This window comes from Lutra lutra, chromosome 10 (genome assembly GCF_902655055.1).
Source record: "Lutra lutra chromosome 10, mLutLut1.2, whole genome shotgun sequence".
In the NCBI taxonomy this organism is placed as follows: Eukaryota; Metazoa; Chordata; class Mammalia; order Carnivora; family Mustelidae; genus Lutra; species Lutra lutra.
This window is the reverse complement of record NC_062287.1, coordinates 44,221,457-44,248,637: the sequence shown is the minus strand read 5'-3', so window position 1 is coordinate 44,248,637 and position 27,181 is coordinate 44,221,457. Positions and strand designations below refer to the sequence as shown.

At 44.2% G+C, this 27,181-nt stretch overlaps 1 long non-coding RNA gene across 1 annotated transcript; it reads right to left on the bottom strand.

Moving 5' to 3' along the window:
- Positions 1 to 13,099: 13,099 nt before the first annotated feature.
- LOC125079552 (uncharacterized) lies at positions 13,100 to 26,473 on the bottom strand. Its single transcript, XR_007121142.1, has 4 exons — positions 26,377 to 26,473; positions 19,879 to 20,010; positions 17,739 to 17,859; positions 13,100 to 13,766 (listed from the first exon to the last, which is right to left on the bottom strand). It is a non-coding gene; the product is annotated as an uncharacterized LOC125079552 (long non-coding RNA).
- Positions 26,474 to 27,181: the final 708 nt, after the last annotated feature.

The following is a 27,181-nucleotide window of genomic DNA, read 5'->3' as shown; positions in this document are numbered from 1 at the left end:
CATAGCAGGAGCTTGGTGGATATTTTTTGCCCTGGAACTGGCCCTCCTGCTCTAAGGAGGCACCGTGATGCTGTGAGGAGCTCACAGGCGCTGAAGCCTGATGGGTGTGAGATTCAATTTCCAACTCCACGGTTTATCATGGTCTTGGGCAAGAGACTTAACTTCTTTGAGCATCAGTGCCCACCTGCAGGAATGACAGCAGCACTTACCCCCTAGGGTTCTTGTGTGGTTCAGAGACAATGCGGGCAACGTGCAGAACTGATGAACAAGGAGCCATCCTAACCGTCTCTCTGCGTTCTCTGAGGGCAGTGACGGGAGTGCTAACTCCAGATGTTTGAGGCAGAAGGAGTCCCTGCCGGGGCCGTTGCAGAAATGCCTTTAAAGCCTTTCTTTCCTGCAGTGCAGGAAGAAGGCAGTGAGCTATTATTGTACAAGGCTCAGGAGATGGTCAGACTCTCTCTGGCCATCGATTCGTGGGTCTACACTCCTCCACTTGTGGGCAGCTTCTCTCAGGCAGTTGATTCCTGGTTTGGATCCCACTGAGGACTCCACGCACAGTGCCGGAAGCTCAGGGACCTCCTCCTACCCACCTCATGATGCCAAAGTGTTCCTAAGTTCAGTGGAAAAAGCGGGACTGGGCCAAGAGGACAGCTGATTACAAATTCATTTTCCGTGCGTGGAATAAATGGAAAATGTCAATGGATTACACATCATCCTTGGAACTGAAGTCACAAATGCAGCCTAGAGAAGCCCACGTGGTACTGAATAAACAAATTCATGGCTGGGAACCTGCTCCTCAATCCTCACTTCTTTGATTTCACCGTTGAGGAGCTGTGGGAGTCATTCTTCAGGTTTCTGGAGCTGGAGAAAAGCCTCCTCTCCTCCTGTATGGCCTCCTAGATCTAAATTGAGCTGGAATATTTCAGTGGTTGAAAGCCTGTCTCATGTTTTTCTGTATATTTCTCTTGCATTTAAAAAAACAGAGCACCAAAGGGGTGAGAGCTCCAGCACCTCCCAGATTGACCGCGGTGAGATAATCCTGTTTCCCTCACCAGTAGTGAGCAACCTGAGGGCAAGGGCCACCTCTCCTTTATCTCTGTATTCCCCTTGAGTCTAATACAGGGATCGGAGCATAGTAAGTCTTCAATAAATACTGCATACTGACTCAATGAATGAATGTTGCTCACCGAGGTAAATTGACTTGTTTAAGGTCAGTTGAATAGTAAGCAGCAGGGCAGGGACGGAATTCAAGTCCTCCGATTCTGACCCTGGACTTTTCCCTCCAACACTGAATGAGGGAAAAAGTGAACCAGCTACATGTGAATGTCCCAGCTGACGCCTGGAGTTCTCCATCCAGCCAGAGATTGTCAGAGGAGAGAGGCAAACTCATCCATTCTTCATAAAATTCGGCTCCTTTGCTTTCTGTGATTCTCTCTCTCTCTCTTTCTCTCTCCTACCTCTCTTTTCCCCCTCTCCACTCTCTTCTCCTCCTCCTCCTCTTTTTTCAAGGGTTTAAAAAATATGACACGTCAAGAATCCATCTTCCCCCACCAACCGAGCAGAGCATGAGATGGCTCCATCCGACCAGCAGAGGGCGCGCTCGGATGCACCGAGCTTCCAGGGACCTGCTGACAAGTCCTCATCCTGTCTGCTTGGCTAAGCAGAGACAATGGATTTTTTTTTTTTTTTAACAAAGGGAAAACAAACAAACAAACAAACAAACCACCTGAGCTAAAAGTCTTTTCCAAATTACCCCACCTGTGTCGACAGCACCTGTCTTGTTCCTTGGAGGGTTGTCAACCGTGTGGTTGCTCTTTAGGAGGCGAGTCTGGAAGGAGGTGTTTGCATCAGTCCTGGTCCTTTTCCGGTGTACCATTCTGGGGCCTGCAACCTAAACAGTGACCTGGGTAGCCAGCTGGAACCAAGCAAAGACAGCTGTGAGGAGATCTTTAATTTTGGAAATCTGAACGTGAAGGGACTTAGAAGTCATCCTTCTACAGAGAGCCAGAAAAGTTTGGCTGACATTACACAGCAGATCTGGGGCTACAGGGGTCCCTCACCTAACTGCCAGTGGGAGACGGTCTGGATTACATTGCTGTCCTCTGAAGAGTTGCAGTTTTATTTCAGCGGGCAGTTACTAGCCCATATGTTGACCCTGGTGAGACTTGGTTCTGCGTTTTATTAGTCGCTCCAGCATGGCCCTCACCCCAGGACCTGATCCTTATCCCTAAAGCATGGCCTTCTTGATGTCTCAGCCAAATTCCCTAAGTTTCATGAGATCCCTTCACTGGAGTTGGTTGAATGTACAGCGTTTCCGAGCACTGTCTGATCTCGGGAGCCTTCGCTCAGCTCTCAGCCCTTTGGGTGTTGTTCTCTCCCAGGACTTCGGGAGTCTGATCATGCACAGGAGCAAACTGATGTTCAGTCAGAGACCCAAAAGCTTCTCTATGCACATATCCGAAGCTCCTTTTCCGCACAGTGTCCTCTTCTCCTGCCCCACAAGTTCCCGCACCCCCTCCAGGGGAAGCCCACACTCCAGTGTCCATTTCTTCCACTCAGAGAAAACGTGGGCTGCTTCTACCCAGCAGGAACCCGGTGGTGCTTCCAAGTGGTAATTATGTAAAACATCTAACAAAATAGTAGCATCAATTCTCCATAATGGGTCATTGTAATTTGTTCTTTTGTAAAGGCTTAGATAATCTTCAGAGAGTATAACAATACTTCATTTACTCGGCCATGTGTAAAAATCAGACAATATTTTCCAGATATAAATACCATTTTTTTTTTCTGAGTTGTTTCAAGTTCTTGGAAATCTAGTGGTTCGACTAGGAACAATGGAGAATTTCATGTCTGTCCCACGCTCAGCAGGTTCCTGACTCTAACATCCCCTCATTTGTATTATTTATAAACATGTCTATTCTCCACACCCACCCCTCCATTCTTTTTTTTTTAAATTAACATATAATGTATTATTTGCCCCAGGGGTACAGGTCTGCGATTCATCAGTCTTAAACATTTCACAGCACTCACCATAGCACATACCTTCCCCAATGTCCATAACCCAGCCACCCTATCCCTACCCCCCCACCCCCCAACAACCCTCAGTTTTTTCATGAGATTAAGAGTCTTTTATGGTTTGTCTCCCTCCTGATCCCATCTTGTTTCATTTTTTCCTTCCCTATCCCCCACAACCTCCTACCCTCCCTCTCAAATTCCTCATATCAGAGAGATCATATAATTGTCTTTCTCTGATTGACTTATTTCACTCAGCATAATATCCTCTAGTTGCATCCATGTTGTCACAAATGGCAAGATTTCATTTCTTTTGATGGCTGCATAGTATTCCATTGTATATATATACCACTTCTTCTTTATCCATCCATCTGTTGATGGACATCTGGGTTCTTTCTGTAGTTTGGCTATTGTGGACATGGCTGCTGTAAACATTCGCCACCCCTCCATTCTTATCTTAGATGGTTCAGCTCCTCTGCCTGCAGAGGCCTGTTTTATTCATATTTGTGTCTCTTATGGACAGTGGCACAGCACAGAGTAAGTTCTTTCAAGTCTTATTAAATTTTTTAAGTGGAGTAAAAAAAAGCAGTTTTTCACACAAGAGAATAAAAATTAGAGTTATGCATCTACCATAGCAAAGCAATGTGTTGTAAAAGTGAAAATACAATTATCCCATTACCAACTCCATACTGAACAGCCAGTTAGGGGTAGTAGAAAGACATGGGGAAACAGAGACCTGGTTTCAGATCCTAGCTTCCTGCTGTTACTAAGTGAGGGACCTTGAATAAGTGACTAATACCCTGCACTTCAGTTTTTTATCTATCACAATTGAGTAACAACAATGGGGCACCTGGGTGGCTCAGTGGGTTAAGCGTCTGCCTTTGGCTCAGGTCATGATCTGAGTGTCCAGGGATCAAAACCCAGAGACAGGCTTCCTGCTCAGCGGGGAGCTTCTCCCACTCCCTCAGCCACTCCCACTGCTTGTGCTCTGTCACTCTTTCTCACTCTCTCTTAAATAAACAAAATCTTTTTTTTTTTAAAGGAATACTAACTACCTCACATGGTCTGTTGTGAAGATTATAAGGAAATAATATAGCTCAAGAAACTAAGTTCCCCACCATTCTACTGATTCAGTTGCCCATTAATGAATTCTGGATTTTTATGTAACACCAGCAAGTTTGGTGGACATTACGAGGTAGATCAGGAGCTATCGTGGACCCTCACATATATAATGTTGTCTAGACAATCATCTCTCTCCTTTTTGGGAATAATTTCCCTCCCCCGCAATTGCCACTATGTGATTTGCATAGGAAATTTCACATTCTTACAGTCTGTACCTCTGGCTAGAAATGATTGATCCAGAGGTAAGCAAGGTTACAGGCTGGGAGTGGCTTGTACAGGGTTGCCTGACTAATATAGGACACCCAGTTAAATTTGAATTTCAGATAAACCATGAATTATTTTTAGTATAAATAGGTCCCTGATACAGGGGACCTTTTTTTTTTTTCCCCTGTATTTTTATTTGCTAAATCTGGTACCACCGAGCTTGTGAGAAGGTTGGACTCAGTGTGAACACAGGGATGGCCGTCAGAGTGCAGCCCTGGGGCCATTGGTCAGTCATGTTACCACAGTCCATCTGCAAGGCACGTTGGTTGATGTAGTTCTTTATCAATGTGTAACAAACCATCCTCAGTTTCCTGGTGTAAAACAAAAACCATCATATTATGCTTGTGGATTCCATGCCTCGTGAATTAGGAGGACATATTTATTCCTGCTCCACAATATCTAAGGCCTTATCTGGGGTGCAAATAGCAAAGGATGACACAAGGAGCTGGAGGATTAAGTCATCTGGAGGCTTCTTCACGCCTACATCTGGCTCCCCAGAGGCTGGTTCAGTGGGTTCAGACCATGGTCTCAGGGTCTAGTTCAACCAGAAAGCCCACACACATCTTCACTTGGCTTGGAATCCCTCACAACATGGCTGCCTCGAGCTAGTTGGGCTTTTTACATGGTGGCTTAGGGCTCCAAACATGATTGTTCTGGTAAATAAGACACAAACTGCATCATGTTTTATGACATTGCCTCAGAAGTCCTACAGCCTTGCTTCTGGTGCTGGTCAAAGTAGTCACAAGCCACCTTGTGTCAAGGAGAGGGGATCTAGATCTCACCTTTAGGTGTGAAAGGACTTACAGTCATGACTTAGAGTGCCACGCTAATTAGGTGACCAAACTGAGACCTTTTTTTTTTTTTTTTTTTGAGAATGTCATTTTTAATAACACTGCTTGCCTCTTAATGTCTATCAGAGACCCTCTGTAAGGAGCTCTGGCTCTTTCACAAAGAACTCAAATGCCTGCCAAGTCCACGGCATAAAATTCTTTTCCAAACATCTGTTCAGGCCATCCTCAGCAGCACCGACATGACCACTAAATTTTTCTGCACTCTTTCTTGATTAAATCTCTGATTAAGAATTTAAGCAACTGCGTACCATAGCAGGACCGCCAGAACAAGCTTAATTTCTTTATAGACGGAGCCCTCCAACCTCATCAATTTTTCTGTCATTCGGCATAAAGCTGTGGGTAGAGGTTGCAACAGCTGTGACAATGTACAGCAGGAAAATGAGAAATGAAAATGCTTTTCATCTTAAGCGATCTTGGGCAGATCAACTATCATTCTCATGGTCAAGTTTCTACAGATTTCTGACAACCGGCGTGTCGGTAATAAGGAAGCGATTGGTTGAGAAGCATTTCTTCCCTGTATGATGTGTGCACGACTGTGTAATTAAAAATAGGGCAGATGCAGATTTTTATTTCCACTTCTATCTGGGTAGACTTTGGCAAGTCACTCCACTTCACAGAGCCTCGGTTCCCCCAGTGCACAATGCAAGTAATAATTCTGTCTGAGTGGTTTAGTGCAAGGATTAGAATAGTAAATTTGAACTAAAGCAGCCAAAACATCGCACAGTGGCTACCGGGATATAAAGGGACATTTTGGAATAAGTCAAGATCAAGCGCTTCCCATGTGCCAACACCACAGGGGACACAGTGATGATCAGGGTGCAGTCCTTGTCACCAGAGACATCACGGTCGATTTAGTGGGTCCCGTACGTGCTGCAGAGGAGCAGATTGTCTAAGGTCGAGTTTTAGGCAGGATGCTTCCACGCTTCCTCTGGCTAGCCAGCATGTGCATCAGTTTCCTTATCTGTTACAAGAGGAATAATACTCCTACTCTTCCTACCTCACGGGATTATTTCGAATGTCCTAAGATGTAGGTATTTGAGTGCTTTGTAAATGTGAAAATATTAAAGATGTGGTCTTGCCTTACTAGCCAAAATGTGACCCAGGGACCACCAGAACTGGCATCAGCTGGGAGCTTGTTAGAAATGCAGACTCTCAGGCACCCGGGTGGCTCAGTGGGTTAAGCCTCTGCCTTCGGCTCAGGGCATGATCTCAGGGTCTTGGGGTCCAGGCTCACATCGGGCTCTCTGCTCTGCAGGGAGCCTGCTCCCCGCCCCACCTGCCTCTCTGCCTGCTTGTGATCACTCTCTGTGTCAAATAAATAAAATCTTAAAAAAAGAAAGAAAGAAAGAAAGAAAGAAATGCAGACTCTCAGGCCCCCATCCCAGACCTACTTAATTAGAATTTCCAATTGAATAAGACCCTCAGGTGACACCTATACCTATTAATGCTTGCAAGGCAGTGGTCCACAAGACTACTGCATTTTGATGAAGTAAAAAACAAAGCAGTTTAAGATCCATTATAAGGCAACCTAGCTAGGGTACCATGCATAAGATTCTAATAAAAATTAAAAGCCTAATTTCTAAGGATTTCAGTTAAAAGGGAAAAACAGGGATGCCTATAGAAGGATTTGCAGGGTTTGTGGGATTTTGAACACATGCTTCAGTCTTATTACCCTAAGTTTATCCAGGAAAGAGGTTCCATTGTAAGATTGAATTGTATAAGCTCTCTTCCCTGCCTGCATAGCTGGGCCTCGGCCAAACAGGTTGTTTTTGCCGCCTCAATGACCAGGGCACCTTGTGGTACCCTGGGCTCACTATGGTAATTGCACGGAAACCAAGATGGCCGCCCATAGGTTTGTTCAGGGCAGTGTGCTGAGCAGATGTCTAGTTCTCACAGTGCCTCTCATTTACTCCTCTGTCATAACCTTATCCATTCTGCTGTTATGTGCATTCAAGTCCATCTCCTGTAATGCACTATGAGCTCCTTGAGGTCAAGGACAACATCTCTTGTCTGGAATGCCCAGCTCTCCATGGGAAGCGTTTGTCTCAGGCTATCAGAAAGGGCCCTATTCTGGCCCACCAGAATGGCCCATCAAGTGTGTATACTCTTCTCCTTACCCAGTTCTGTGTATTTAACTCTTCTAAGATTTCTTTTAACAATGATTTGTAATATTGTGCAAGTTTCCACCTCTTTTGTTAAATTTACTCTTCAAGATGATGTTTAGGCTGTTGGTGTGAGATCTTCCCTTCTTAAAAATAGATTCCCTCTAAGCATTGCTCTAGTGTATCCCACAAGTTTTGGTATGTTTTGTTTTCATTTTCACTTATCTCAAAGTGCTTTCTAATTTCCCTTGTGATTTTCTTCTTCGATCATTAGTTATTTAGGACTGTGTTGTTTAATTTCACGTATTTATAAATTGTAAACATATGGATGCTCCCTAGGCATCTCAAATTTAGTAACCAAAATTAAACTAAGATTTTTTTGGTCTCCCTTCTCTACTTTGCCTTCTCATCCTATATTCCTTAATTTTTTGGTATGTGTCTCTATTCATTTCCCAAGCCAGAAGCCCTAGAGTCATCCCATATTATGCACTTTTCTCTTATGGGCATAGCCAATAAATAGATCATCTAGTTTTATTGCTTCTCCATCTTCCCCAAAAATCTTGGCATGCATCCTGTTCTCTGTCTTCCTTCTGCACCGGTGCTATTGTAGAGACTAGGTCCTCTCCCTCTCCCCCTCTCCCAGATTATGATGATTTTTACCTCTTAGTTTCTAGTCCCTAACACCTTGCATTCACCTTCCACATTGCCTATAGAATATTGTTACATTCAAAATTGATCATATCCATCATTTTCCTGCTTGGAACTCCATTATCAGTAGAATAATCCCTATATTCCTTTGCATAACATAGTGCCTTCAAGGTATGGCCACTGTCCCAAACCCGCTCCATCTCTAGCTCCATGATGGTTTATACCACCATGCCTTACTCGATTGTCCCAGAACATGCTAAGTTACTGAACATGTTTTCTGTCTTTCATGCTTCCATGACCTTAAATGATACTACCTCTCCCAGAGAGCTCCTCCCAAACTTGGCATTCTGCCAACTAGCATCTTTCAAACCTCAGCTCAGAATCTGCTTTCTCTGGAAAGCATTCCCTGTTCCCCCAGACAAACTTAGGTGCTTCTTCTCTGTTCACAGTATACTGAATCTACGTCTCCAGTAAGGCAGTTATTTTATTTCATTGCATTCATTGGGATGTTTGTGTTCCAATTAGAAAATAGTTTCTTGAAGGTAGAACACATATTTTGTCTCTGGATTTCCAGTGCCAGAGGAAAGGCTGGCCCAAAACAGGTATTTCAAAACTGAATCTCCCAACTGTATCATACCCTACCACGTACTATATAACAGCATTAAATTTCCCTCACTACCAGTGACTCATGAGTGTTTGTTATGGACTTACCTATTTCATCACCAAGTACTTTATAGGCAAAAAAAAAAAAAAAAAAAGAACAGAGACCAAAAACCTATTTTGGCACCATCACTGCATAATGTTCTTCACACCATAAAACACTCTTTGTCTAATTCTGAGTCCATAAATTAGCTGATTTCTCCTATTCACTTCCCGTGATAGTTAAGTCAACTTGGTTGGACTGCTGTGCCGAGATTGATACTGAAATCCATGGAATCTGAGTAAAGCAGATTGTACTCCATAATGTGGATGGGCCTGATTCAATCAGTTGAAGGCCTTAGTAGAATGAAAACTAACCTCCCCTGAACATGGAATGTGGCCAGCAGATGGCCTTTGGACTTGAACTGACTCTTTGCTGGGTCTCTTGCCCACTGGCCTACTTATTTTGGATTATTAGCCTTCATAATCACATGAACCGATTCCTTAAAATGAATATCTCTGTCTCTCCACATACACACCCCTTATTTGCTCCACTTCTCTGGGGACCCCTGACTAATACCTGAGAATCTTTTCTATTAGCATAAGCATTAGCTTTTTTTATGCTGCTAAAGAATGATCAATTATTTTAAGGGAAGAATTCAGTAAATAAGCTCATTTGTTTTTCTACAAGCAGAGCAATTTATTCTATTCTTGCTGGCAAAATGGCAGTTATGGGGTATGTGGTGGTGAATAATGATGGTGATGATGACAATGAGAGCAGCTAACGTTTACCAAGTGCTTCCTCTTTGGCGGGCATTGTGCTAAGCATTTCACGTGTTATCTGTGAAATGGGTGCATTTGAGAGGGTGCATTTGAAAAACTGCCCTCAGCTAGGAAGAGCTGCCTCCTCCGAGGTCACACTCCCTTTGGGGAGGGACAACCTCCTCCCAATACCGGGGCAATGGATGACACCCCAGCTCCCTCCCTAGATTTGAAGACAAGTCTGAAGGGCCAGCCAGCTTTAGAGGGTCCCGTAAGACTGGCTGAATGCTTGAAGATGTTTCTCAAAGAACTTAACCCACAACGTCTCTGCTGTGAGGAGTAAATGAAAGAATCCACCAAAAGTCCTTTGCCTGAGGCCTGACAGAGAGCAAGTATTCAAATGATGGGATTGTTACTCATCAACCATCTAAAAAGGTAGGTACGGTTGTTATCCGCTTTTCACAGATGGAGGAATTGAACATAAGAGGGGTAAGTGACTGACTGACTTATATAGTAAAATTCAAGAGGGATTGCAAGTCCACGTGTGACCGAGTCCAAATCTGTGCTCAGCCTCATTAGGCTCTCCTGTCTTCTTTCACATCATTCTGGAGACTCCAGATGCAATATCTGGAGGAAGGTATGTGACAGGTGGAGACTGGGTTGTTGAAGCAAAGTTCAGGGCCAACCTGGGTTGGGAGTGAACTATACACATGTGCCAAGGCCATCCAAGAGGTGAAAACGCCAAATTGGAAACCCCTGGAAAGCAACAGGTAAACAGTTGGGAAAACCAGAGGGAGAAAACCAGGACTGTTGCCGGAGGAAGATTTCATAGACCCAATATGAAGAAACAGATGAGAAGGTTCAGGAAATATTCCTTGCGAGGACTTGGGACACTTCTTTACGGAACACCTGGAAAAGTCAAATATCCCTGACACCCACTGCAAAAAAAAAAACAAAAAACAAAAAACAAAAAAAAACACAAACATGAACCAGGAGCAAATTCAGTTCCTCACCTAATATTTAATGGGCATCTAACTACATAATCAATCCCTGTCTTCAAGGAGCCCATAGTCCAGGGTCCTGGGAGTGCAGGTGGGAACGTGCAGGACATAGGCACATTCACTAAACAGCTAAATGCATACAGTGCAGCTGAATGAAGAGTCAGTGGAGAGACCAAGCTGGCACAGAAGGCATGCTTGAGAAAACCCTGGAAGACTTTATGAGGAGATGACTTTTTGTTTTTGTTTTTGTTTTTTTAGAGAGGGTGGGAGGGGCGGAGGCAGATGGAGAGAGAGAATCCCCAGCAGGCTCCACACCCAGCATGGAGCCTGACTCAGGGCTTGATCTCACAACTCTGAGATCATGACCTGAGCTGAAATCAAGAGTCAGATGCTCAACCGACGGAGCCACCCAGGTGCCCACAGGAGCTTACCTTTGAGCAGGGTTTTGAAGGATAACAGAGCTCTCTGCAGTCATGGAGAATGTAAAAGACTAGTCTATTTTCTAAGGGGGGAAAGGACACCCACTATTTGTTTTTCTCCAGGGTGTGGAGAGCACTCCACGAGGAAGAATTCCTGTATCGTCCTATAATAGATTGTAGGCACTTGGTGATTTCCGTATTTCAACAACTAGAAGAAAATGCTCCCGGAGAAATCCTTGTAAATCCAAGCACTTCATCCTTTGAAAGCCCTGTCATGGGGCAAAAGAAATGGTCTTTTGAATGTACGTGTCATCAAACTCCAGCAGGAGCCACATGTGCACGGGGAAGGCAGCCTGGGTTCCCTGGAGCTCCGCAAAGGAAACAGATGCTTTGCTCTATTCTCAGGCTGTCGACCATTCCCGAGAGATTACTTGATCATGTCTAAGCCATGTGCCCCCAGAGACTTAGTGGAGAGCCCCGTCTGTAAGTCCTGGTAGCCGCGCTGACGTCTAGACCACAGGAATTCTGTCCTCGGGCTCTGACCGGAGGCATTTGAAACCACACCGGGAAGGTGGCTTCATGCTGAATGCACGGTTACTGACCAGGTGCTTTGAAACCAGAAGAGCCGCTGAACTGCCACAGAAGGAAGAGCTGGCCAGTTCCCACTACTGACGACCAGATGGCAGCTTTGGGCTTGGGGAACACTTGCTGCCCGGATGAAGTCTCGGCTTTTAGCCATTATGGTCCTGTTGCGTGTAATGTGTGTGGGTGTGACCCACGGAGGCACCTTAGGAAGTCTGGCCACCATGAGGTGGGGATGCGCCTGCTCCTCGTCCATGGGAGGGGCAGCTTTAAGGAATTAAAGGGAAATGGAAATGGTACTTTCAGTCCCTCTTTGTTAATAACTAGTTCTCTCTTAATAACTAGTTAAGTGGTTTGGGGTAAGTCCTTACGTTACTCAAATTCAGTGTGGACGGAGGGCACCACTGGACCCTCATGCAAACTTTGTCTACAGGAGTGTTAGATGTCAGCAGACAGGCACAGTGAACACCTCTGAGACCCAGATATCAGGGCAGTTTGGGTCCCTTCTCCTGGAACTCTGGGGAGTAGACTGAACAGCCAGACAGCTTCACCTGTCACACTCTGAGTCTTCATGATCAGACATGTCAAACCCTGGACATGACCTTCAGGTGACAGAAATCTACCTCCCATCTTTGAGTCTTCCTCTACCTTGCAATGGTCCTGGCCTTAAGAATTATCTGGAGAGTTCTTTAAAAATACCCACGTCAAGGACCGTGACCCAGAGATCCAGAGTAACTGGTCTGGGGTGGAGGCTGGGAAATCTTCTCTTTTTTAAAAGCTCCCCAGGTAAGTCTAATAGGCAGCTATGGTGAAAAGCTTTGCCCTGAAATCTCATACCATTGCATAAAACGTAATTTTTTATTCAGTGTTATGCCAGAATATACTACCACCAACAAAAAAGTAGTACTGAGGTGCCTGGGAGGCTCAGTCAGTTGAGCGTCTGACTCATGATCTCAAGGTCTTGAGATCAAGCCCCAGTTCAGGCTCCACACTCAGTAGGGAGTCTGTTCGAGATGCTTTCTTTCTCTCTCTCTCTCTTGCTAAAAATAAATGAATAAATCTTTTTTTTTTAAGTACTACTACTAATAATTGCTTAAAGTATACTGGCGGGACGCCTCGGTGGCTCAGTTGATTAAACATCTACCTTCAGCTCAGGTCATGATCTCAGGGGTCTGGGATTGAGTCCCGCATGGGGCTCCTTGCTCAGCAGGGAGCCTGCTTCTCCCTCTGCCTGTCGCTCTGCCTGGCTCTCTCTCTCTCTCTCTCTGACAAATAAATAGAAATCTTAAAAAAATAATAAATACAGTATACTGGCTAGCTTTTATAGCTTATCATCCTGAAAATGGCCATAGGCTCAGTGAGGAAAAGTTGCCAACCCGGAGTAAGCAGGTCATATGCGGGAGAGCTTGCAAACACCCGGGTTTTCTAATTATGTGAGCTCAGCCCTTTCAGAGCTTCACCTTGACTCCTAAATTACCAAGCCTGTTTTCAGTTATCAGACTATTTGAGGCCCGTGAGACATTTACAGCTGGACCTCTACCACCAGACTGAATTGGAACAGTGAGGTAATTATCGGAGTAATTCTGGCAATGGGGCTTATTTTTCCTGAATTACCTGGATAATGACCTCAAGCCTAATAAGATGGAAAGAATCCAGAGCCACATTCTGATAGTTTTATTGCCCCCTCAATGACGCATTCTTATTTAAAAGCTCTTGACTTAAAGAATTAAACTGTTGACGCTTGCATCTTCCTCGTTTGCCACAGGATGCCTCATTAATCATCTGGCAAGGATAGCAGCTTCTCACTGTTCAAGGATCCCATGGCTGTTGACTGCTCCTCCCCGCTGAGGAACGCAGCTGTCTTGGATTCCTGGCGTGTTCTCTGTGTCTCTGGGAGTCGTCACCTCACCTAATGAGGTGACAAAGAGGAAGGCTTCTGGGTGTTGAATTTTCATTTCTGCTTATCGTTTCTTCCTTAAACTACAGAACCAAACACGCGGCAGTCTTTCCTGTTTTCCCCAGGCTAGACTGGGCCGGGTCTGTAACGTGAAGTGCCTTATCCGTGTGGCAAGGCCTCGCCTTTCACATGAAGGCTCATGACTGGAACCTGGAGAAGCTATTCCAACTAAAGGGACAGGAACTGCCTTGCTTCTGCTGCTGTCACTGTCTTCCTCATGGATATGACCAAACATCTCAGAGGAAGGGGCGTCCGTCTTATTTCCCAGGGAGAGTTCTTCCTCCTGAGCACTTGGTCATCCCTCCAGAACCTTGGTTCATCAGTCATTCCTGTCTCTCATCTCTCCTCAGTCTTTGCTCTCTACTGGCTCCTTCCCTTCTGCAGATAGGACTCAGTTTTCTCCAGCCCTGGCAAGTAAGAAGCAAGGTAGCAAATGAGACTGGGTGGGACCAGGCCATAGCCCGCGGTGCGTGGAGTGGAAGGAAAAGTAAAAGCCAGATAATGGAGCCCGGGTAGAAACACTCAGATCAATACAACAATATGGGGTCCAAGAAAGACCAGGACACACTGGGAAAACATGGGTTTGGCATTGAATCCTGGCTCCTTCACTTTCTGGCTGTATGATAACTTTAAAACAGTGATGTTATTAAGACCCACCTCCTGAGGTGTTATGAGATTGAAATGATTTACTGCATATAAAATTGCTTAAAGAAATTTTACACTACATAATTGTTACTATGACTATGGCAAAAAAGGAAAGCCTGGCCAAGAACGTTAAATGCTTCTCTGGAATCAGGGTGGAAGAGGTAGTAAGGGTCTGTCTTTTAGTCCCGCCCTTTAAACTTTTGAAAATTCTCTCCATGATAAGAAATGGATCTTACCTAGTGTTCAAGAACACATATTCATTCATAAAAACATTGTTAAATACAAACTCAACTGAGTAAATTTTGAAGATCTCACAAGTGGAGGGGTTCTCCAGAAGAGCTATGGAAAAGGGAAGCTTTTTAAGGTAGAGCGGTAGAGGAAAAAAGGAAATTATTAGCAAAGAATCCACTGAAAATTCATGCCCACCCTGAGCTTTAGAATATTTAGAATATTTTTTTTTAAAGATTTTATTTATTTATTTGACAGAGAGAGATCACAAGTAGACAGAGAGGCAAGCAGAGAGAGAGAGAGAGAGGGAAGCAGGCTCCCTGCTGAGCAGAGAGCCCGATGCGAGACTCGATCCCAGGACCCTGAGATCATGACCTGAGCCGAAGGCAGCGGCTTAACCCACTGAGCCACCCAGGCGCCCTATTTAGAATATTTTAAATAGCTTATTGGGAAAGAGGGTCTTTGCAGATGTAATTTAGGCAAGGGTCACGATGAGATCCTGCTGCATGATGGTGGGCCCTAATCCAATGAGTGTGTCCTTGTAAGATACAGAGAAGCCGATGTGCAGATGAAAGCAGAGATTGCAGGTGTACTATGATAGGCTAGTAATACCAGCAGCCTCCAGATGCTGGGAGAATCTGAGAAGGATTCTCCTCTAGGCTTCCTGAGAGTCTGGCCCTGAGCACCTTGATTTCAGACATCTAGTCTCCAGAACTCTGGAAGAATACATTTCTCTCATTCTGAGCCACCTGGTTTGTGGTAATTTGTTAACAGCAACTATAGGAAACCCATACATGTGCTTATAGCTCACAAAATATCCTTACTATGTGTGATGCACTTTGATATTTTCTATCCATGCTGGTTGTGACCAACTGAAATTGATATCATGACCCTCTGAGGGGTTGTCATCCACAGTTTGTGAAAAAAAATCCACAGAACAGAAAAAAAAATTGTCCTACTTTGTGTCTCATTGAGGATGAATGTGGAGTAAGAAAGGATATTTGGACTTGGTCATCAAGAGTCAGTGCTGAATCCACATTAAATAAACACAACCAAAAAGCTGGTGGGTATTGGAGGGAAGAGTCAATGCTGACTAGCAAGGGAAAAATTCAAGAAGGGATGGTAGGAGCTGATGATTAGAATAGAGGTTTGACGATCTGAGAATTTTGAAGGGGTGGGGGGTGGGAGGTTGGGGGCACCAGGTGGTGGGTATTGTGGAGGGCATGGATTGCGTGGAGCACTGGGTGTGGTGCAAAAATAATGAATACTGTTATGCTGAAAAAAAAAATAAAAAATTTAAAAAAAAAAAAAAAAGAATAGAGGTTTGATCATTATAACAAAGACCCAAAGTAGCAGTGGCTTAAATAGTGGACTCCTGTTGTTAAAGAATAATTTTTTTTTACACAAAAGGTAAAATCTGGGGCACCTGGGTGGCTCAGTGAGTTGGGCCTCTGCCTCCAGCTCAGGTTGTGATCTCAGAGTCTTGGGATCGAGCCCCCAATCGGGCTCTTTGATCAGCAGGGAGCCTGCTTCCCCCTCTCTCTCTGCCTGCCTCTCTGCCTACTTGTGATCTCTGTCTGTCAAATAAATGAATAAAATCTTAAAAAAAAAAAGGCAAAATCTCAACTCTTGTACCAATATAAACTGAATACATGCCATAGATTTTTAACTCATTAACTGATGCGGGATCCAGTAGGATATTACTACTAGTTCAATGGAGAGTTCAAAGTATCACACTTACATAGGTCAAACAGGAAGGCTGAAAGGAATTTATAAATACATGTAAAATTGGCTTTTTCCATGGGGCAGGAGTGAGGAGCAAGGATGAAGGGAATCAACTATCCCCCCACTGGACAGAATTTGTTCGCCTGCGGAAGGGAAACAGTTCTTTGGACCACTATCCATTGTCTATAACTTAAGCGCTATAAAATAGTTCAAAGATAATGAATGGTAGACATAACCACTGGATAAGCTCCTCAGGACACCCTAAATCTTTTTATGGCTCATTTCAAATTATTTTCGTTTTTCCTGGCACTCTCTTATATGAGAATGTAAGTATTCTAGATACTTACATTAGAATTCTAGAATACATCAAGATCAAAAGCATTTGCACAGCAAAGGAAACAGTTAACCAAACCAAAAGACAACTGACAGAATGGGAGAAGATATTTGCAAACGACATATCAGATAAAGGGCTAGTGTCCAAAATCTATAAAGAGCTTATCAAACTCAACACCCAAAGAACAAATAATCCCATCAAGAAATGGGCAGAGGACATGAACAGACATTTCTGCAAAGAAGACATCCAGATGGCCAACAGACACATGAAAAAATGCTCCACATCACTTGGCATCAGGCAAATACAAATCAAAACCACAATGAGATACTGCCTCACACCAGTCAGAATGGCTAAAATTAACAAGTCAGGAAATGACAGATGCTGGCGAGGATGCAGAGAAAGGGGAACCCTCCTACACTGTTGGTGGGAATGCAAGCTGGTGCAACCACTCTGGAAAACAGCATGGAGGTTCCTCAAAAAGTTGAAAATAGAGCTACCCTATGATCCAGCAATTGCACTGCTGGGTATTTACCCTAAAGATACAAACGTAGTGATCCGAAGGGGCACATGCACCCGAATGTTTATAGCAGCAATGTCTACAATAGCCAAACTATGGAAAGAACCTAGATGTCCATCAACAGACGAATGGATAAAGAAGATGTGGTATATATACACAATGGAATACTATGCAGCCATCAAAAGAAATGAAATCTTGCCATTTGTGACAATGTGGATGGAACTAGAGGGTATTATGCCTAGCGAAATAAGTCAATCAGAGAAAGACAACTATCATATGATCTCCCTGATATGAGGAAGTTGAGATGCAACATGGGGGGTTTGGGGGGTAGGAAAGGAATAAATGAAACCAGGTGGGATTGGGAGGGATACAAACCATTAGTGACTCTTAATCCCACAAAACAAACTGAGGGTTGCTGGGGGGAGGGGGGTCGGGAGAGGGTGGTGGGGTTATGGGCATTTGGGAGGGTATGTGCTATGGTGAGTGCTGTGAAGTGTGTAAACCTGGCGATTCACAGACCTGTACCCCTAGGGATAAAAATACATTATATGTTTATTTTAAAAAATTTTAAAAAAATAACCCAATAGAAAAATGGGCAATTCACAAAACGGGAAATTCAATGGCCATTTAATATATGAAAATATTTTTAATCTTACTGCTAATAAGAAAAATAAGATTAAAGCAATGAGATATCATTTCACATTAAAAAAAAAAAAAAGAATTCTAGAATACTGTGGAGCTCCCAGTGCTGGGAGACTAGCCATTTCTATCCTATTTATTCCTCCTCCATCCCTACAGTGACACTTTTCATCTGCATGGACTAAGATGGCATGCCAGTGCCACAACCACATTCCTTTCAACAAGAAGCAGGGAAAGGGGAAACAATTATCCTTCCCTTTAATGATATAACCTAGAAGTTGTACACATAACTTCTGATTGTGTTCTGTTAGGCCAGAACTTAGTCATATGTTCATTCCTTGCTGCAAGGTCAGCTGGCACATGTAGGCTTCATTCCCTGTGGCCATGTGCCTACAACTGGAGGGCTCTCTTCCTAAAAAGCACAGAGAAAACAGAAGTTAGAGGACAATTAGTAATCTTAACGAAAGGACCGAAACCAAAATCATGAGTTTAAGGATTCCTAAATAATAATGAAGAAATGAAAACAGAACATCTTGGTTACTCCTTTGAGAATTGGCAAGAAAAGGAAGAAGCAGGCTAGGAACAGGAAGGAAAAGTCAGACAGAAGGGAAACAGGACTGACTTTTCCTGGTCTTGAACTCCAAAGCTCACAGTACAAACGCCATCCCTTCTATGTAGTCTTTCCTAATCCCCAGAGCTAAAAATCTCATTATCTTCTAAGCTCCCAGATCCCTTGATGTATGCCATTTGCCTCATCGCTATTTCTGTATGTGTCTTATCTTTCCTGCAGGCTCTAAGTACCTCATTTATATTTTCGGCCCTCACAGCTTGTAGTACACTGTTTTCCCCACAGCTGACTTCTTTCTCATTTATCACCTTCCTCCCTATTGGTCTCTCTTCAGTATGAACCAAGAGAAGAGTCTAGTATTTCCCTTCCCCTTTCAACAGCACACAGAGTTAACAGTGGTCTTTGAATAGTACTCTTTCCTTCTTTCACTCCTGATGACTGTGAGAATTGACTGTTCTCAGACCTCCGTGTGTAAGCAGGAGTTGCTCAGGAGAGAAGTTTGCTAATATAGGGAAGAAGGAGTGGGTGCTCTTTCTTACTTCTCATGATGCGTGTTTCTGTATGTTAATGTTTTGTTGTGTAGCTATTAAGATACTAGAGTTGATAAATATGTTCAGGGTCCTTCTGCAGCAAAACTGATTATGATTTCAAAAAAAAGTGAGACTTCAGATCCTGAGTTTGATAATCATGGCTTCAAATCAGACTTCATTTTGATCTATAGTAACACATAAGATTTAATCAGAGAGTAACATGCCTGTCTAAAAATGTAATATGACAGTCTAGCATTTTAGAAATTCAGAGAAACTTAAGGGGCACCTGAGAGGCTCCAACTCTTGATTTCGGCTTAGGTCATGATCTCAGTGTCCTGAGATTGAGCACCGCATCAGGCTCCAGACCCAGTGCTGAGTCTGCTTGGTATTATCTCTCTCTCTCCCTCTCCCTTTGCCCCTCCCTCCCCCCACTCGCAAGCGCTCTCTCTAAAATAAATAAAATCCTTAAAAAAAAAAAAAGAAAGAAAGAGGAATTTTGAATACACCTTAAAGATACAAATCCTGATCCTGCTGCTTACTAGGACTTGTGACCTTGGCCAAGTCACTTAACTTCTCTGGATGTCTCCCTTCTCATCCATGAAACGGGGATAATAAACCCACCTAGCAGAGCTATTGTAACATATAAGGCTCTTGTCTATAGTGTATCATAAATTCAATGGCATTTATTTTTATTTCAACCCCAAACTGAGAGTATTTGAATTTTTTTGACTGCCTTCATCCTTTTTAACCAAATGCGTGGTATTGCTATGTAGATAGATCTGTAGTCTGCAGAAGATACGTCAGGTGTATGTCCATTTTAGGCTATATTAACAAATGCTTCTGGTCAGCCCATCCATCATTTCAGGCAAATTATCAGAAGTATCACAGTAATTTGTATAACGTAACAGTTCATCTTCCTGTGGTGTGGGTAATTGGGGATTGGCTTACGGTCGTAAGTATACAGCTTTTAAAAACCTACTTCTGTTTCTTATTTACGTTGGATGGGGGATCTTTTTTAGGCTCCTTAAAACTTTAAGTAAGTCTCAGAGCCCCCAGTTAAAATGACCAATTACATTGTATAGAAACTCTTTCCTTTTTCCACACATAATGATAGGGCAGATATTTCAGATTGTATATAAGCAGTGGTATTTTAATAATTTTGTTGAGCCTTAAGGTGTGGTATCAAACACAGTATGTTCCTTCCACTCAGGAGTAGAAGAATGGGGCAGGCAGAGAGGAATGACTTACTTGACCTTCCTATTCTTCAGTAAGGCATTGACCCTTGTCAAAGAGAACACATATACATAGCACATAAACAAGGACTCCCATTTACCTTATTTTCAAATTTAAATTATAGTATCCGGTCATTCATCTTTGTCATAGTCCGCCAAACAGTTTTGCAAGAACATGTTTCATAAACAAGCTCTCCTTTCAGCATCGGCCAGGAAGGTTAAGGTTTAGGATCCTGTGTGATAGAAAACCTTTTTGTAATTCTCCCCCAAACATCTGTTCAGTCGTTCATCATTAACATCTGTCACCCATTTCTAGGCTCAACCCAGACAGAGCTATGTTTTTCTAACACACTCCATTCCAAATTGTTACCAAGTGATTCCTACTCAGACTAATCTTGCCCAGGGATTGAGAAGATGTCTTATTGGATCAAATTCATCCTCCGCTAATGCAGCATCTACCCTGCAGCCTTGGAAAAGACCCAGTGGCTTATAGGAAGGGAAATTCCTCATTACATTCTAGCACTTTCCTGCCTCAAATTGGTAGTTACACTGAAACTTTTAATTCTCTTTAATCCTTCCAGGTTAGCAAACATTATCCCATACATCCTATATGTTTGTGTATCAAACTTTGGCCCATGGAGGCCCATCCTATACCGTATTCAAGCCCCAGCGGGGTTGCTTTGCAAACAACTGTAATAAGAACATATGTAAGGTTTTCTAACACTTGACCCAATTATTTTCATAAAAAGGCAAGAAATGTTGGCTCATTTGGAAAGACAGCAGAGTGGTTAAAAGCATGCAGTGACCTGAACTGAGATCTTAGATCTTTGTTACCTCTAAGTCAGTTAGCTTTAGTCACTTCAGTTAATGACACTGGGACCTCATCTGCTTAATGGAGAAAATGGGAATCTCATTTTTATATGAGTTAAAAGAGACATTGTAGAGGTGCCTGGGCAGCTCAGTGGGTTAAAGCCTCTGCCTTTGGCTCAGGTCATGATCTTAGGGTCCCGGGATCGAACCCCGCATCAGGCTCTCTGCTCTGTAGGGAGCCTGCTTCCTCCTCTCTCTCTTCTGCCTCTCTGCCTACTTGTGATCTCTCTCTATGTCAAATAAATAAATAAAATCTTAAAAAAAGAGAAAGAGAGACGTTCTATGTAAGGTGCTTGACACAGTGCCTAGCACATAGCAAGCAACTCAGTCAGTGGTAACTCTTGCTGTCATCACCATCAACATCACCATCACCTTATCCTCACCAGCATATCATCATCATCACCATCATCACTATCACCACCATCATCCTCATCATCACCATCATCACCATCATCATCACTATCACCATCATCACCATCATCCTCACCATCACCATCATCATCATCACCATCAACACTATCACGACCACCACCATCATCATCATTGTCAAAGAAGTAGAAAAAGACCAGAATGGCTTTACCTTGCTCTCTTACTCTCAGTATGTCCTTTTCCTTTCTGCTTGACCAGAGTTTGCTGAGTGCCTCTTATCAGCTCAAACATGTGCCAAATATTAGCATGAATGAGAGAAATTCCTCTTCTTCAAGAAGCTCTCCCCTCAGTAGAGGAGATAGATCGACCAACACCCTACTTCAAATCAGACTGTGGTCTAAGTGCTATACAGTTACAAGTAAAGCTCCCCACAGATTATTTGAAGATGTTTTAACACCAAATCTCTGCTTTTCTTATTAGAAGACTTTAATTGGGGCTCATCTTACACAGCAGGTTAGGAATTTAAACCCCAGGGCAGACCTTACATTTCAGTGGGAACCTAATGGTTATAATTTAGGTCAATGTTTATAATGTCAATAGTGCAGTGAGACCGAGGAGAAGGGTTTCACCTCTGTTTCCATGCATGTTTTAAAAAAAAATAAAAAAGGGTAATAATGAAGAAGGCCCCCAAACCGAACCAGATGGAGAAACTGAATTATTCTTTTTATATTTCCTTCATCAAGTATAGTGTAAAAAAGATATGAGCAAGATGCCATGACTTAAAGCCACTTTGATACCATAAGGTTGGTAATATCAATACCAATCTCTTCCAACCAGTATCTATCTATCTATCTATCATCTAATTTTTTTCTTTATTAGAGCTCAGAGACCTGTGGACACCATTTTCCACTGAAAGTAGTCATAAGGAAAGAGTCCCTATGGGAATTCCATCCTGGCCATAGCTTTGGGCCCCTTTCCCACATTATCTGGGGAAAGGGCAAGTGGAACTGAGCACCTCCCAGATCTGTATCCTTCTGCTGTCGTTCCTTCGTGGGTCCCTGACCTGGGGTCCTAAGTCTTGTGTGGGAGATTTGTTGTCACACTAAAGACGTATGTGTTGGGACTAACAGACAGAATCTGAGTTCCTCAGAAGAGAGGGCTGGGACAGACAAAGACTTTCTAGGCAGAGGGTACTGCTTGGGAGAAGAGGGATGAGGGCTCCACATAGCTGGTCTGTAGAGGAAATACAGAATAGAAGTGGGGAAGAATGGGCCAAGAGCAGGACCCCAAACAGAGCACACCTTCTTAGGAACAGGTGAGATCCAGTCCCCAAACAGACAACTTCCTAGGAACAGGTAAGATGCCAGGCCCATTCTAGAAACCCATCAGATGTGTACACTGAGGCCCGCACAGGCCACATAATGCCACATGTCTTCGTGGAACTTTCCCAGTATACAAATTGCTCCTTCAGGCTTTATCAGTCGGTGATATATTTCTGTCCTCCTTCAACAGATTAAAAAATTGAAATTTACCAGCTGTGTATCTTTGGGTATTTTACTGAACTTCTCTGAACTTTTATTTCCTCATGTCTAAATGGAAAAAACAACACCCGCATCTCTGAGTGCCCACGCCCATTTATGTCCGTTGTCTGGTGCTAACAGGCACTCATCCATGCTCATCCCTTTGTGTCCTAGGATTATCCACTGGGAAGCGATAAGAAGTCGAACCCAGGTCTCCTGACTGGTAGGTCATGTGTGCTCTGAGGCATCCTTCTACTTCCATGCACACCCTGCAGACAAAGTGCACCTGGTAAGTCGCAGATGAACTGCCACCGTGTTTACAGTGTGAAGCTGGGAGGTGTGTGTCCCTCACCCTTCAATCCCCCACCTACTTCAACAAACTCTGACCCTGCCAGCACACTCCTGTGTTGATCCCTACCCAACTCCACGCCCCCACCTACAGGGGCTGAGAGGAGAACCAAGCTAATTCCAACAAGTCAAGAAAAAATACCACCTCAAGAGAGGTCACAGCCACAAAGTCGACTGGGAGGGGAAACTAATGACAAATGACACGAACAGGGCCAGATTTTTCAAGATGTGTTTACTTGTCTTAAAAAAAAAATTACAAAGGCAAATCAGATAACCAAAGAATGCATGGTTGGTGAGGGAGAAAAGTAGGAAACGGAGTTAGAAAAGGAAGGTGCTGACTAAACACTTGGGAAATAGAGACGTTTCTAAATCAACCCACCCTAAGGACTTGGTGCTGAGACTTTTGCCACCAAGCGGACTCCTTTCCCTGAGAGTCAACCTGAGACTGCAATCTTGTTCTCCAAGTTGGTGACATCTTTAAAACTTGATTTATTGTTTCCACCTCAAAGCCTTCCTGTGCTGCAGTCACAGACACTTGATTTCGGGGTCTGGAAGCCACCCTCCTCCAGGTAGGACTTGAGCCCAAGGAGGCAGGAGGGAGGCGGATCCGCCAGGTGCCCGGGATGCGCGTGCGCCTGTGCAGCTTCCGGCCCACCTGGCGCCAGAGCTCAGACCCAGAGCTGCTCAGGCACAGGGCAGGTAAGCCAGGTGCGGAATGACTCAGGCTCTGTAATGTGATCCATCTGATCCGGCAACCACAGAATCCACAGATTTTTTTTTTTTAAGATTTTATTTATTTATTTGACAGAGAGAGATCACAAGTAGGCAGAGAGGCAGGCAGAGAGAGGGGGAAGCAGGCTCCCTGCTGAGCTGAGAGCCTGATGTGGGGCTAGATCCCAGGACCCTGGGATCATGACCCGAGCGGAAGGCAGAGGCTTTAACCCACTAAGCCACCCAGGCGCCCCCACAGATTTTTTTTTAAAGATTTTATTTTATTTATTTGACAGAGAGAAATCACAAGTAGGCAGAGAGACAGGCAGAGAGAGAGGAGGAAGCAGGCTCCCTGCTGAGCAGAAAGCCCGATGCGGGGCTCGAACCCAGGACCTGGGATCATGACCTGAGCTGAAGGCAGGGGCTTAACCCACTGAGCCACCCAGGTGCCCCCACAGATTGTTTTAATGTAGACAGATCACACCATTTCCCGGCTTGCGGCCCTTCCGTCACATCCCATGCCCCCTGCCCCGCAGGATGCAACCCATACTTAATCAGGGGCTGTGAGGCCCTGCACGGTGGCTCTGAGCCACCTCGCCTTGGCTCACTTTGCGTCACTGTCCCCCACCAGGACTATGTCACAGCTGATTGCCTTTCTGACTGTTTGCAGGTGACTTTCTCCTTCTTGCTCACAGTCGAAGCTTATGCTCTGCCCTCTGCCTGGCCGCCTTGCCTCACTCTGCCTCGCTGGTGCCCACTGCTTCAAATCTCAGTGTTACTGTCTCTTAAAGAGGCTTCCTTGTCTCCCCATCCTAAGTAGGGCCACCCCATGATGAGCTCAACAATAGCCCAGTCTTTTCCTTAGTGGCACTTGTTAAAATGCGTGCGTGGGGTTCTTTGTTCAATGCCTGTTGCCCGTCTCTGATAGATGGAGGCATTGACTATATCTATTTTCTGTGTGTTGGATACCGAGAACCTCACAACAGCTCCTGGCTGTTGGTAGGACAGCTCCTGGCAGGGTGTGACAAATGTTTGGAAAGTGAATGAATGGCTGGTTTGAAGAGAACTTCCAGCTGATGGACTCCTACAGCTAATGGCTTCAAATCAAAATCAGCTCAGGACAGAATATCAAGTTATTAAAAGTGCCTGTAACTGAATTGAATTAGACAAAATTGTAGTTTCACAGACTGTCTTCTCCTTCTAGCCAAAGAACTGTGATAAAGGGAGGTCACTGGGGGGGGGGGGGGGCGCAGTTCTTTAAGCTTGGACACTTGGTTTCAGCTCAGGTGGTGAGCTCAGGATCATGAGATCAAGACTGGCCTCCGGCTGGTGCTCACCATAGAGTCAGCTTAGCATTCTCTCTCCCTCTCCCTCTGCCTCTCCTCTCTCTCTCCTTCTCTCTTTTATATAAATAAACAAACCTAAAAAAGAAGGGGATATCAGTGGGCTGCAAAGTTATAAAGAACTTTGGGAAAAACAAGGCCCATTTTTCAAAACCAGAAAGCCGCTAATCAGAAGTTTTCTGGGAGAGCTGGTCACTCTGGTTTCTAGTCGTACAGTCATTCGTGTAAATGCTAACATGTCAGAATTTAAAGCTTTTATTTGAAAGAGAAGCAGCTGCATCTCCAGCAAAACCCACAACTCCTTGCTCACATGGGGTAGTAGTTTCCAGTGTGATCCTGAGAGGCCCAGCTGTTCCCATAACGAAAGGCAACTTCCAGTCATTCCTTTGGTTTTCCACTGATTATAAAGTATTATTATAAAGGCATAGCATGTCAAGTCATGGTCATTTATGAAAACCAAGAAACTGCCACGGAAAAGTAGATAAAGAGAGAAACTCATGACTCATGTCTGTCTCCCTCTACTGAACCAGGACTGGGTTCATGGCCAGAAACTGGAAGTTGCTGTCTCTGGGTAGCAGAATGGTGCTGGGCACAGAAAAGATCATCTGTTCAGGTCTACCAGTGCTCAGACCCTGTGGGGACATTCTCTACAACCTCTAGAACGCCCTCGCTTTCCTCCCAACTTCTGTTCTATTTAGATGTAGCCTGTTCTCTGACCTACAATAGTATCTTCCAGCTAGAGTCTTTCGGACTCCTTTCGGACAAGGCATTTGTTCTCAATTTTCTACTTCCTAAGAACTGTAATTCAGACTATCTCATTCCCAACTTTGGCTGACTTGGATAAGAGTCTTCACTCAAGCCTCAGCCACTTTGGGTCCACCAGCCTTCCCTCAGTCCAAGCCCCTCTATGAAATCTGAAAGAGTGAATCCCAGAAAAATGGGATATGTTAGGGAGCTGCCACCAGCTGACAGGTAACAGGCATGGTGTCCCAGGCCTGGCTATTAAACTCCCTCCAGACATGAATGACAGAGGAGGAAAGATTAGTGGACATAATGCCACCACCTGTGTTTTTTCTAGAAAAACAGTAAAAATACAACCCCCAAACACAATAGCATCAAGGCACTGATTGGTGCTTACTTTTTCTAATATGAATGAATTCCAGACTGCTTCTCTAAACCATTTTATGTTTTCGGGCCTGAGTTAGAAATTTCTTCCTTTCCTCCTAAGGATAAAAGACATATGTAACAGTTGTTAAGAACTTGGGCTTTGGAGATTCTTGGTCCACCTCTGAATAGTGGGGGAAAGCTATGTAACCCCTGCAAGCCCCAGTTTCCTTTTGCCAAGATACAAGAGAGTGCAGACAAAGCTTGCCCACTGCGATGTCAGGGACCTCACCTGCCCCCAGTGAAGGATATTTCCAAAGATTAGATATCTTACCTTCAAAACAGCTTTTTCTGCTACCGTGTGCTCGAGCTCCAGCATCTTCTAGATATATTTTCTCCTCCTTCCACCCTCTTGCTCTCTAGCTCTCTCTCCGCGATGGATTAGGAGATGGGATGTGTAATGTTAATTTGCACAGCTGCAGTTAAAGAGTGTGAAAGAGGGGTGCCTGGGTGGCTTAGTCATTTAAGCCTCTGCCTTTGGCTCAGGTCATGATCTCGGGGTCCTGGGATGGAGTCCTGCATTGGGCTCTCTGCTCAGCGGGGAGTCTGCTTCTGCCTTTGCCTCTCCCTCAAACCCCCGGTGCTCGTGCTCTGCTCATGCTCTATTTCTCAAGTAAATAAATTAAATATCCTTTTAAAAAGAGTAAAAGATGTGATCCCCAAAAATATAGTCAAATAAGAATCACCCCACCTTCTGTTTTATAAGCTGTGTGTCTCAAGATAACTGCAGTCAGCCCTAATGGTCCACAGCACGCTCTCTGCTGTGTAGATGGAGCCTCTCAACACGGCCGCCGGTCATTCACAGCCCAGGTCGATGTATTACCGCCGTGCCAAGCTGTGCTATTATAATTTTTCATGGATAATCATTTAGAACACTTTTAGAACAATTGAAATGCTTACCTCCGGGCCCCTAGGTAAGTGATCTATGCCCCTCATGCCCTCGAAGTGAGGATTAAGAGATAAACCGTGTAGACCATTAGCTGGGTGACCTGGTACAGGCAAGTAAACAGTAATTTACAAATGTGCTAAAGGGGGGCTGCTTGAATTGGTAGCTTTTACTGAGGACGGTCTTTCCTACT